This window comes from Cherax quadricarinatus, chromosome 17, assembly GCF_038502225.1.
Source record: "Cherax quadricarinatus isolate ZL_2023a chromosome 17, ASM3850222v1, whole genome shotgun sequence".
In the NCBI taxonomy this organism is placed as follows: Eukaryota; Metazoa; Arthropoda; class Malacostraca; order Decapoda; family Parastacidae; genus Cherax; species Cherax quadricarinatus.
Genome location: NC_091308.1, coordinates 46,846,020 through 46,858,752, shown reverse-complemented (window position 1 = coordinate 46,858,752; position 12,733 = coordinate 46,846,020).

Genomic DNA, 12,733 nt, shown 5'->3' with positions numbered 1-12,733 from the left:
TACAGAGAATGAACATTGAAACAGGCTGCCTCTATCCAGCCCCCAATAGAAATATTGTCTAACATATTTTAATGTTATCCAAGTAATAGCTTATATATTCTTTTACTCATGTGCAAGTTAATTGTTCTACCATATTGTATTACTACTACTACTACTACTACCACTAGTATTGCACCTCACCCTAAGCCTATATATACCCTCTGTGTCGATGTATTGTTTGTAACGGCTTTACAAAGCTCCTGGAGAGCGAAACGTTACCACAATAAAAATGTCACATTAGTTGCACTTGTGTTCTTTTATTTAAAGTGATGGTGGTAGGTGATGGTTGTGGGTGATGGTGTTAGGGTCTGGTAAGTGGGACGGTGGCAGGCGATAGTGGTAGTTACTGATAGGTGATGGTGTTAGATATTGACAGTTGATGGTGTTAGGTACTTGTAGGTGGTAGTAATATCATCTTTATTTACTACAAGTACATGTACAAGGTATACAGGCCTAGGGCTCTGGTGGCCTGGTGGTTAACGCTCTCGCTTCACACGGCGAGGGCCTGGGTTCGATTCCCAGCCAGAGTAGAAACATTGGGCGTGTTTCTTTCCACCTGTTGTCTATGTTCCCCATCAGTAAAATGGGTACCTGGAGGTTAGTCGACTGGTGTGGGTCGCATCCTGGGACACTGACCTAATTTGCCCGAGATGCTCAGCATAACAAGTGGCTTTCTATGTAGTAGTATGTCACTGTTGTCAGCTAGGACTGTATACCATGTACATGTACTTGTAGTAAATAAAGATTATTATTATTATTATTATTATTATTATTATTATTATAGACGACATCAATGACATATTACTATATAGAAAGCCCTTTGTTATGCTGAGCATTTCCAGCAAATTAGGTTAGTGTCCCAGGATGCTACTCACACCAGTCGACGAACACCCAGGTACCCATTTTACTGATGGGAACATAGACAACCGGTGTAAAGAAACACGCACAATGTTTCTACCCTGGCTGGGAATCGAACCCAGACCCTCACCGTGCGAAGCGAGAGCTTTAACCACCAAGCCACCAGAACCCCAAAATGGTGTTAGGTACTGGTAGGTGGTGGTAGTGGGTGATGGTGGTAGCCCTTTGACTTCCAAGTTTGTGGAAGGAATACACAGTCAACCTTGTGTCTGTCACGTGGATATACTGGTATTATTGTTTTATTAACACACTGGCCTATTCCCACCAGGGTGGCTCGAAAAAGAGAAACTTACACCATCATTCACTCCATCACTGTCTTGCCAGAAGGGTGCTTTACACTACAGTTTTTAAACTGCAACATTAACACCCCTCCTTCAGAGTGCAGGCACTGTACTTCCCATCTCCAGGACTCAAGTCCGGCCTGCCGGTTTCCCTGAATCCCTTCATAAATGTTACTTTGCTCTCACACCAACAGCACGTCAAGTATTAAAAACCATTTGTCTCCATTCACTCCTATCAAACACGCTCACGCATTCCCGCTGGAAGTCCAAGCCCCTCGCACAAAAAAAGCTCCTTTACCCCCTCCCTCTAACCTTTCCTAGGCTGACCCCTACCCCGCCTTCCTTCCGCTACAGACTGATACACTCTTGAAGTCATATTGTTCCGCTCCATTCTCTCAACATGTCCGAACCACCTCAACAACCCTTCCTCAGCCCTTTGGACAACAGTTTTGGCAATTCTGCACCTCCTCCTAACTTCCAAACTACGAATTCTCTGCATTATATTCACACCACACTCCCAAATATCTGAATACATTCACCTCCTCCATACTCTCTCCCTCCAATCTGATATCCAATCTTTCATCACCTAATCTTTTTGTTATCCTCATAACCTTACTCTTTCCTGTATTCACTTTTAATTTTCTTCTTTTACATACCCTACCAAATTCATCCACCAACCCCTGCAACTTCTCTTCAGAATCTCTCAAGAGCACAGTGTCATCAGCAAAGAGCAACTGTGACAACTCCCACTTTATGTAGGATTCTTTATCTTTTAACTCCACGCCTCTTGCCAAGACCCTCGCATTTACTTCTCCTACAACCCCATCTATAAATATATTAAACAACCACGGTGACATCACACATCCTTGTCTAAGGCCTACTTTTATTGGGAAATAATCTCCCTCTTTCCTACATACTCTAACTTGAGCCTCGCTATCCTCGTAAAAACTCTTCACTGTTTTCAGTAACCTACCTCCTACACCATACACCTGCAACATCTGCCACATTACCCCCCTTTCCACCCTGTCATATGCCTTTTCCAAATCCATAAATGCCATAAAAACCTCTTTAGCGTTATCTAAATACTGTTCACTTATATGTTTCACTGTAAACACCTGGTCCACACACACCCTACCTTTCCTAAGGCCTCCTTGTTCATCTGCTAACCTATTCTCCGTCTTACTCTTAATTCTTTCAATAATAACTGTACCATACACTTTACCAGGTATACTTAACAGACTTATCTCCCTTTAATTTTTGCACTCTTTTGTCCCCTTTGCCTTTACACAAAGGAACTATGCATGCTCTCTGCCAATCCCTAGGTACCTTACCCTCTTCCATACATTTATTAAAAAATTGCACCAACCACTCCAAAACTATATCCCCACCTGCTTTTAACATTTCTATCTTTATCCCATCAATTCCGGCTGCCTTACCCCCTTTCACTTTACCTACTGCCTCACGAACTTCCCCCACACTCACAACTGGCTCTTCCTCACTCCTACAAGATGTTATTCCTCCTTGCCCTATACATGGAATCACAGCTTCCCTATCTTCATCAACATTCAACAATTCCTCAAAATATTTCTCCATCTTCCCAATACCTCTAACTCTCCATTTAATAACACTCCTCTCCTATTTTTAACTGACAAATCCATTTGTTCTCTAGGCTTCCTTAACTTGTTAATCTCACTCCAAAACTTTTTCTTATTTTCAACAAAATTTGTTGATAACATCTCACCCACTCTCTCATTTGCTCTCTTTTTACACTGCTTCACCACTCTCTTAACCTCTCTCTCTTTCTTCATATACTCTTCCCTCCTTGCACCACTTCTACTTTGTAAAAACTTCTCATATGCTAACTTTTTCTCCCTTACTACTATTTACATCATCATTCCACTGGTACTGGTACCGAAATTCACAGGTATGGTACAAGGCAATATTAACTCTCTACTCACACTGCATATCATCAAGCATCAGTAACCAGAATTTAAGATAAAAGTTATTTCTTCTGACTTTTAACCTTTTTAAAAAAAAATGCAGTTTTCTGAATTCCATAGAATTTAAATCATATTTTTTTAATGTGTTCTTCATTTTGAATTATACTCATTTGAATAAAGAACTGATTAAAATAATTAGTAGATAATTTATAGTATTTTAAAGGTTATATCAATTAGAACAAGTGGACAAATTGAAAATAATTAATTTGTTTATCTTATACAAGTTAATTTAAGTAATGCCATGTCTTTTAAATTATAAAAATATGCAGCCAGAGAGCTGGCATTAAAACCATGGTACCATAAATGTCTCTTAATGTGGCTGGCTAATAAAAGAATCAATTGCTTAATACACTTCCTTTGTGGCTTACTGTATATCAATACTTTACAATGGTTATTCTCTGGTTCATTGATATTACTGTAAGATAATCATCCCCTGGATGACAGACCACTCTCAGAAATTGATGACAGTAATATGAAATTCCCACTAGGTTAGGTTAGGTGAGGTTTGTCAGGGAACAGCACAAGTGTTTCCTGACGCTGGTGTTTGTCATATGATGACCCGCAGCTAGAGCTTTTGGTCATCTGACCGAGGCCTTCCACAGGCTTACAGGTCCACCCCTTTAAAAATTATGGATATGATTATAACCAATTATTTTAGTGTTTTTCTTAATTCTCACCGAAGTTTGGGTATGCATACGAGTGACCTTGCAAATTTTTGCAATGTAAATAATTGTGTGCAGATACTGATTCAAGTTGCTTATTACATTATATGATAGTCATTATTCACCACTCCAAAATGGGTTTAATTCATTATTCACTAAGTCATAGAATATTCAGTTGAAATCTCTAATTACCAGATTACATCTTAGTTTGGAAGAAAATCTTAGTTACCCCCGAAGATGAAGGCAGTATTGTACCAAAAAAGTGGATGGATTACTGATGTACCAGCAAAGATTTATTACCTCAGGGATGTCCAGTGATGTATCTATGACACATGACTGGACACATGAAACAGTGTTCAGCGTCTGTCCTCACTTGATCAGTGACCCTGATAGGTTAGGCGCTTCCTCCATGAATATAATAACAAACAATATTATTCATAGATGAGTTTAGCGGACTCTCAGGAGTACGCAGTTCACAAGTCATGGCACAATAACTGGTGAAACATCTCGCATACTTTCTCTCCGTCGCCAACAATAAGTCGTCTCCCCGCTAACTCCGGTTCTACCTGGAGTTTACCTGGAGAGAGTTCCGGGGGTCAACGCCCCCGCGGCCCGGTCTGTGACCAGGCCTCCTAGTGCAACAATTCTGTTTTTCCTCGATCGTCTCCTCACACGAGTATATTTTCGTGAATGCAGAAATTTGCTTTAAATGCGTTGACTGTGAAGTCACTCGCTGCGAAAATGGTGTCCTCCCCAGATGGTGTCCTCCCCAGATGGTGTCCTCCCCAGATGGTGTCCTCCCCAGATGGTGTCCTCCCCAGATGGTGTCCTCCCCAGATGGTGTCCTCCCCAGATGGTGTCCTCCCCAGATGGTGTCCTCCCCAGATGGTGTCCTCCCCAGATGGTGTCCTCCCCAGATGGTGTCCTCCCCAGATGGTGTCCTCCCCAGATGGTGTCCTCCCCAGATGGTGTCCTCCCCAGATGGTGTCCTCCCCAGATGGTGTCCTCCCCAGATGGTGTCCTCCCCAGATGGTGTTCTCCCCAGATGGTGTTCTCCCAAGGTGGTGTCCTCCCAAGATGTCCTCCCAAGATGTCCTCCCAAGATGTCTTCCCTCCAAGATGTTTTGGTTGGACTGATGCAAACACCTTCATTAATTTGCAGATAATGATTAGACAAAGGCTAGATTATATTATTGCACGTCTTCCTTCTCGGTAGCATAATTTATAAAAGTACAGGATAATCAACATATTAGGGAACGGCTGGGGAGGGGTTGAGCCCACGGCGCGTGAGCCCTAATACTCAGAGGCCGGTGCGTTAACCACTCGACCAGCTGGCTCTGATAAAATTTCGTGAAACGTGATGGCAAGAACTAATATTTATAGTTTTTCTAACAGGTAAAATCATAAGATTATTCCTTGTTATTATAGTTCCTAATTAGCTGTGCAGACCCTAACTAATTCCTATCTCAGTAAAGTTGTATGCTAGGTACGCTTTGGGTTGATATTCTTTATTGGTTAATATAATTCAGTAATGAGTTATGCATATTATATTATCTAATTAGTTATCCCAGAAGCGGAGCAGAAGTTCCATGATTTTTTTTTCAGATTTTCGACGCTGGTGAGCAATATAAAGGAAGGTGAGAGGAAAGAGGAGTGGAAAAGGAGAGGTGTATGCAACTACTGATACGCACTGCTCCGCTGTCATTGTTATTCAACACTGGCGGTACGCTACGGTACGCTATGGCACGGTGCTGTGCGGTGTGGTATTTTCTTCCAGCTTTTGTACCTGTCTGAAATAACGTTCCCTAATTTCCGTACCGTTCAATAAGTAAAATGATTTGAAAGCAGTTCCTTACCTTTCTTGAACTTAATGTATTTTTACCGCACAAATAACCAGCCCATTGAACGAGTTCATGGTACGAGTCGGACTCAAACCTCGTCATGAGTTTGTCTTGTGTGTGCGGGTTATTTGTGTATTGTTGTAGTCACGGTTTTGTGCCTCTTTATTCTGTAATGCGTTTTCAAAACTGAGCCAAGTAAATAATTCTACCGCCTTTCGCTGTTGTAGACAGTTTTCAACATCAATTGCTGTATTCTAACAATCGTAGTGAAGGACTTACTGTCGATGACACTTTCTAACTGGAACTATAACACACACACACACACACACACACACACACACACACACACACACACACACACACACACACACAGGACAAGGTGACGGAAGTAAGACAAGAGAGAGAGAGAGAGGGGTGGGTTGATTGCATTTTCTTGGACTGTAAGAAGGCATTTGACAGTTCTGCGCAAGAGATTACCTCCAAGAGAGGCTAGAGGAGCAGGCAGGTATAACAGGAAAGGCACTGGAGTGGATCAACGAATACCTAACAAGAAGGAAACGAGTGATGGTACGAGGGGTTGGAGTGGGGGCCTAGGACCGGTGCTGTTTCTGGTACGTGTGAATGACATGACGCAAGGGATAGGTTCAGAAGTGTGTGTGTTTTCAGGTAGTGAGAAGCTAATGAGGAGAATTCAATCGGATGAGGATCAGACAGGACTACAAAGGGATCTGGACAGACTGCAGGCCTAGTTCAGAAACTGGCTCCTGGAGTTTAACCCCCACCAACTGCAAAGTCATGAAGGCTGGGGAAGGGCAAAGAAGACCACAGACAGAGTATAGGCTAGGTGGCCAAAGACTGCAAACCTCACTCAAGGAAAATAATCATGGGGCGCACATCACCCAAATAACTGCTGCAGCATATGGGCGACGAGCAAACCTAAGAATAGCTTCCGACAGCTCGGTAAAGAGTCGTTCAGGACTCTGGCCACTGTGTACGTCAGGGCTATATTAGAGTATGCAGCACTGTTAGAACCTACGCCTGGGCAAGCACATCAGCAAATTGTAATAAAGTTGGTAGAATTACCGACAATATATAAAGTAAAAGGGCACAAGGGCAACTAATGTGACATTTTACTGTGGCACCTGCTGGTGCACAGTTTGCATCCAGCAAACTGTGCACCAGCAGGTGCTGGACATAATACACTTAACCAAGGTAGAGGTGAAGAAACTGCTAGAGGAACTCGATACCTCAAAGGCGGTGGGCCCAGATAGCATATCTCCATGGATACTGAGAGAGGGAGCAGAGGAACTGTGTGTGCCGCTAGCAGCAATCTTCAGTAAATCTATCGAAACTGGGCAGTTGCCTGAGGCGTGGAAGACAGAACATGTAGTTCCAGTTTTTAAGAAAGGAGATAGACAAACAGCGTTAAACTACAGACCAGTGTCACTCATGTATAGTATGTAAAGTCATGGAAAAGATTATCAGAAGAGTGGTGGAACATATTGAAAAGATTGGGCTCATACATGACAGCACGGCTTCAGAGATGGGAAATCCTGTGTCACAAATCTACTTGAGTTCTACGATAAGGTAACAGAAGTAAGACAGAGAGAGGGATGGGTAGATTGTATCTTTTTAGAGGGCAAGAAGGCTTTTGCCACAGTACCATAAGAGAAACTGGTGCAAAAATTAGAGGAGCAGGCAGGAATAACGGGGAAAGTACTGCAATGAATCAGGGAATACCTGACAGGAAGGAAACAACGAGTGTTGGTACGTGCTGAAGTGTCGGAGTGGGCGCATGTGTCGAGTGGGGTTCCACAAGGTTCAGTCCTAGGCCCGGTGCTGTTTCTTGTATACGTGAATGACATGGTGGAAAGAATAGATTCAGAATTGTCACTGTTGGCTGATGGTGTGAAACTGAAGAGGAGAATACAAGTGGCGAGGATCAGTTAAGATTACAAGGGGATCTGGACAAACTACAAGTATGGTCCGACAAATGGTTCCTGGAGTTTAACCCCCAGTAAGTGTAAGGTCATGAAGATTGGGGAAGGACACAGAAGACCGCAGACGGAGTACAGGTTAGGAAACCAGCTACAAACGTCAGTTAAAGGAAAGGATCTTGGGGTAGGCATTATAACGAACATGTCCCCTGAGGCAAACATTAATCAAATAACTGCTGCAGGGGTATGTCTTATGAGGAGAGGTTAAGGGAACTCAACCTGATGACACTAGAGGATAGGGATAGAGGGGACATGATGATAACGTATAAAATACTAAGAGACATTGACAAGGTGGACAAGGATCGAATGTTTCAGAGATGGAATACAGAAACAAGGGGACACAATTGGAAACTGAAAGCCCAGATGAGTCATAGGGATGTTAGGAAGTATTTCTTTAGTCTTAGAGTTGTCAGGAACTGGAATAATCTGGAGAGTGAAGTAGTGGAAGAAAGTTCCATAAATAGCTTTAAGAAGAGGTATGACAAATATCATGGAGCAGGGAGAGAGTGAATTAGTATCGACCAGTGAAGAGGCGGGGCTAGGAGCTATGAATCGACCCCTGCAACCACATATAGGTGAGTACACACACACACACACACACACACACACACCTGTCACAAGGACATTGATTGGGAAAACCTGGGGCCACATAGGGGTCCTGATACATGGAGAGCCAAGATGATTAATGTAGTACTGTATAACCTCATGCATCAACATGTTAGGGACACTACCAGAGAGAGAGAGGGGACGATAAACCAGCAAGACGGGACCTCCTATTCTCCCTGAGTAGCTCGAACATCGAGGACATCCCATATGAAAGGCCCCTTAGAGCTAGTGATCACGTGGTTTTGAGCTTTGAATACATAGTAGGTTACAAGTGGAGAGGGTAACAGGAGTAGGAGGGGAAAAGCCAAACTACAAAAGGGGACTCTACATAGGCATGAGGAACTTTCTGAAAGAGGTTCAGTGGGAAAGAGAATTGGTAGGAAAATCAGTAAACGAAATGATGGACTATGTTACAACAAAATGCAAAGAGGCAGAGAAGTTTGTTCTCAAGAGCAACAGAAATAATGGGAAGACCAGAATGTGCCCTTGGTGTACCCAAAGGTGTAGGGAGACAAAAAGTAAGTGCACTAGAGAATGGAAAAACTACAGAAGACAAAGGACCCAGGAAAATAGAGATTAGATGAAAAGCCAGAAACGACTATACACAAATATGGAGGGAGACCCAGCGACAGTATTAAAACTACATGTCATCGAAAGTCGAGTCTGACCCAAAGCTGTTGTATAGCCACCTCTTCAAGGGGGGCTCCTTGGCGTGGTGAAGAGGCTCTTGGTCTGAGGAATTAGCCCTGTCGGTCTTCCTCAGACCGAACCTAATTACCCCCCATTCTCCCCTCCCCTATCCCATCCTCCCCTTTTTCCATTCCTCCTCCTCCTCCCCACCCCTCCCTTTTGCCCTTCCTCTTTTTGGCCTTTGGGATTTCTTCCACAGGCGCGCTAGTTCCTAGGTAGGGGAAAGGACACCGGGGTCCATCCCATTCCGTTGAGGTTCTTGGCGGTGGCGTAGTTTGCCATGGAATCTGGATTGCCTGGGGATGTCCCGATCCCCCTCCGGTATCCCGGAGTAGCTTTGGGTGTCTTTCGGGCGACGGGTGTATCTCTGGAAGCCACCTTTCGGATTCCGGGGGTGGTGGCCGAAGGAGGTATGCTTTGTGGCAGATATCCGGCCGCCCTCTCTTTTGTCCACCGAGGTAGCTCGGCATATGTGAGGTTGCTATCCCGGATTGCTGGTTTACTGGCATGAAGGGTAGGGTATGGCACGGGTTCCATGCTGCATCTGCGCTATTAGCGGTGCTGAGGTCCTCTTGGGCGCGGAGGGAGATTTCCGGCCCTTTCATTCCTCCTGGGAACTATTCCTCCCCGCTCCCCCCTTTTTTTATTCTTTTTATTTTTATTTTTTCTTTTTTTTTTCTTAAAAACAAAAAGCAAAGGAGTAACCTAACCATGGAGAACCCAATCCATGAACCCACTACCCCCGGGCCCATTCTTGATATCGCACCCCATTCTGACCCTGCCTTGTGTTCAGACCACTCTTCGGACACTCCTGATGCCCCTGTACCTCTTGCTGGTGCTGTTTCCTCACCCGCTTCAGGTACTGGGGCTTCGACTGACTCCTTCGATTTGTCTGAACTCCGCTCTCCTTTGACTATGCTTCCGGCTTCTCCCTCTACGGTACGGCAATTTTCGAATCGCCCGCCCATTTCACGCCGGACCAACTCTGGTCCTACTCCTAAACGCCAACGTGAATCTCCTGATGATGCTCCTTCGTTACCTTCCCATTCTACTCGGAAAAGACTGACACGTCAAGCACTCCCTCTCCACGCTCAGTTTCGGACCACACAGTGGACTAAATTCTTTACTTTAAGACCGACTTCTTCTTCTGCCTACCTTTCTGACCATAGTATTGGCAAAGCGCTCCTGCGTCATGTTGGTAGAGATATTTCATTTCATGCTCTCAAGAGCAGTATGCGCATCGTCACTGTCCAGAATGCTACCCAAGCTCATGATATTTCTCTCCTTTCGAATATCGATACTACTCCTATCACTATTGAAAAACGTCTTTCTCTCAATTCTTGTAGTGGTACTGTCATTCTGCCCCATACCATAGTCCAACAGAATTTCCAGTCATGTGGCAATGACATTTTTGAACAGCTGGAACTCCAGGATCTCCCAATCCTCAAAGTAGACACTTATGTCCTTCCTGCCCGGGGGCGGAGACGTTACCCTTGCAATGTGGCTCGTTTAACTTTTGACAGCCGAGAACTCCCGTCCTCTGTATATGTCGTGGGACATCGGTTACAAGTTCGAAAGGTGATACCTACACTGCAACAATGTAGAAATTGCTGGCGTTTTGGTCACACAGCGAAATATTGCAGATCTATTCCCGAATGCCCAGTCTGTGGTGCCGACGACCATTCTAATACATCTTGCAGTCAACCTCCATCTTCCCTTAATTGTAATGAAGCTCACCCTTCATACTCCCGCCGTTGCCAGGTCTACTTAAATGAACGTGAAATCCGTTGCCTCAAAGAGGCAGAAGGTCTCCCTTATGCTATGGCAGTTACTCATCTCCGCCTCCAAGGGAGACTACCCCGTGTTTCTTATTCTCGTGTTTCCAAACATCCCCCCACTTCTGGGGTCCCATCTTCTGCAGCCTCCTCTGTTGTTACCCCTCCCATAGCCACTACGGCATCTAATCCTTTTGCTGTCCTTGGCTCTGACGTCCCAACTACAACTCAGTCTGTTCTCACATCTTCGCGTCCTTCCTCACAAGCCCCAGTATCGACAAGACCTCGTACGACACCTAATACCAATTGCCCCTCTACTCAGAAGTCCAAAAAATCCACATTGCTCAAATCTTCTTTGCCCCTTCCTTCCTTTCTTCCACCTCCACACTTTACCTTTCCAGTCTCTGTACCTAGTTCTTCCCCTCTCTCTGGCTCGATTACAAGTGTGGAGATTCACCCTCCTCCTCGTACTATGCCTTCCACCCCCGTCCCCTCCCAAGTTTCTCCCTCTTCTGCCACCTCCCAGGTTTCTGCCTCTTCTGTCCCCCCCCCACACTTCATCTCCAGTCCATTACACTCTTCCCTCCCCCTCTACTTTGGCACAGTCCATTACTGTCCCAATCTTTACTCACCCTCCTCCTTCTATCTCCAATATGGTCTCCTATACATCTTTGAATTCAGAAACACTTGAAGCCATTTCAGAATATATTGCAGAGACTAAACCTTCAATGGACACTGATTCACTTCCTGTTCCTTCTCTTCCCTCTCCTCCATCTTCACAACCCCATTCTTCGCAACGCTCCGTTCCTTCGCTACTTGAACGTCTTCCAGTGCCACCACACGTTGACTTTTCTAACCCCTCTAGTCCGTAGGTGCCTTTACCTACAGATTCCTGGTATTTTCTTCATCGCCAATCATGGCCTATTTACAGTGGAATATCCGCGGCCTCAGGGGTAATCAGGGTGAGCTTCAGATGATGCTTTCCAGGTTTTCCCCTGTTGGTGCTTGCTTACAAGAACCAAAATTACACTCGGCTGTTTTCCAACCTATCTCAGGCTATAATTTATTGTATTCTTCGGATCCTTTCTCAGATGGGACCTTTAATGAAAGTGCCCTTCTTCTACGCAATGATATTCAGTACTGTCAACTATTTGTCCATACCTCGCTGCATTACACTGCAGCCCGTATCCACTTGAATAAGTGGTTTACAATATGTTCTTTATATCTCTCTCCTTCTCGGGCATTTTCTATCCCAGACTTTGCCTTTCTTGTTTCATCCTTACCGCCACCACTTCTGTTACTTGGTGATTTTAATGCCCATCATTTCCTCTGGGGATGTCTCATTGTGACTCACGTGGCATCCAGTTGGAGGCTTTTCTCGCCTCTCACCCCCTCCATGTTTTAAATACAGGTACTCCCACCCATTTTGATCCTCGTACTCATACTCTCTCGTGCATCGATCTATCAGTCTGCTCTTCCTCCACTGCACTAGACTTCACCTGGTCTGTTCTACCAGACTTGCATGACAGCGATCATTTTCCGATCATTCTTACTTCTCCTTCCTATTCACCACCTTTCCGTAGCCCTCGCTGGCAATTTGATCGGGCAAATTGGGATCTTTACTCACACCTCACTCCTTTGAGTGAGGTTCCTTCTTCATCCTCCATTGATGAGCTCCTACACATCTTCTCGACGTCAGTTTATACCGCAGCTTCTCATTCTATACCCCAAACCTCAGGCAGGCATTCTCAGAAGTGCGTGCCTTGGTGGTCTCCTGCTTGTGATCGTGCAGTACGTTTGAAACGTGCTGCATGGGGCAGGTACCGGTACAATAGAACCGCTGAGAGACTTCTTGATTTTAAGCAGAAGCGTGCGATCGCTCGCCGTGTCATCCGTGAAGCTAAACGCACTTGTTGGCGAGACT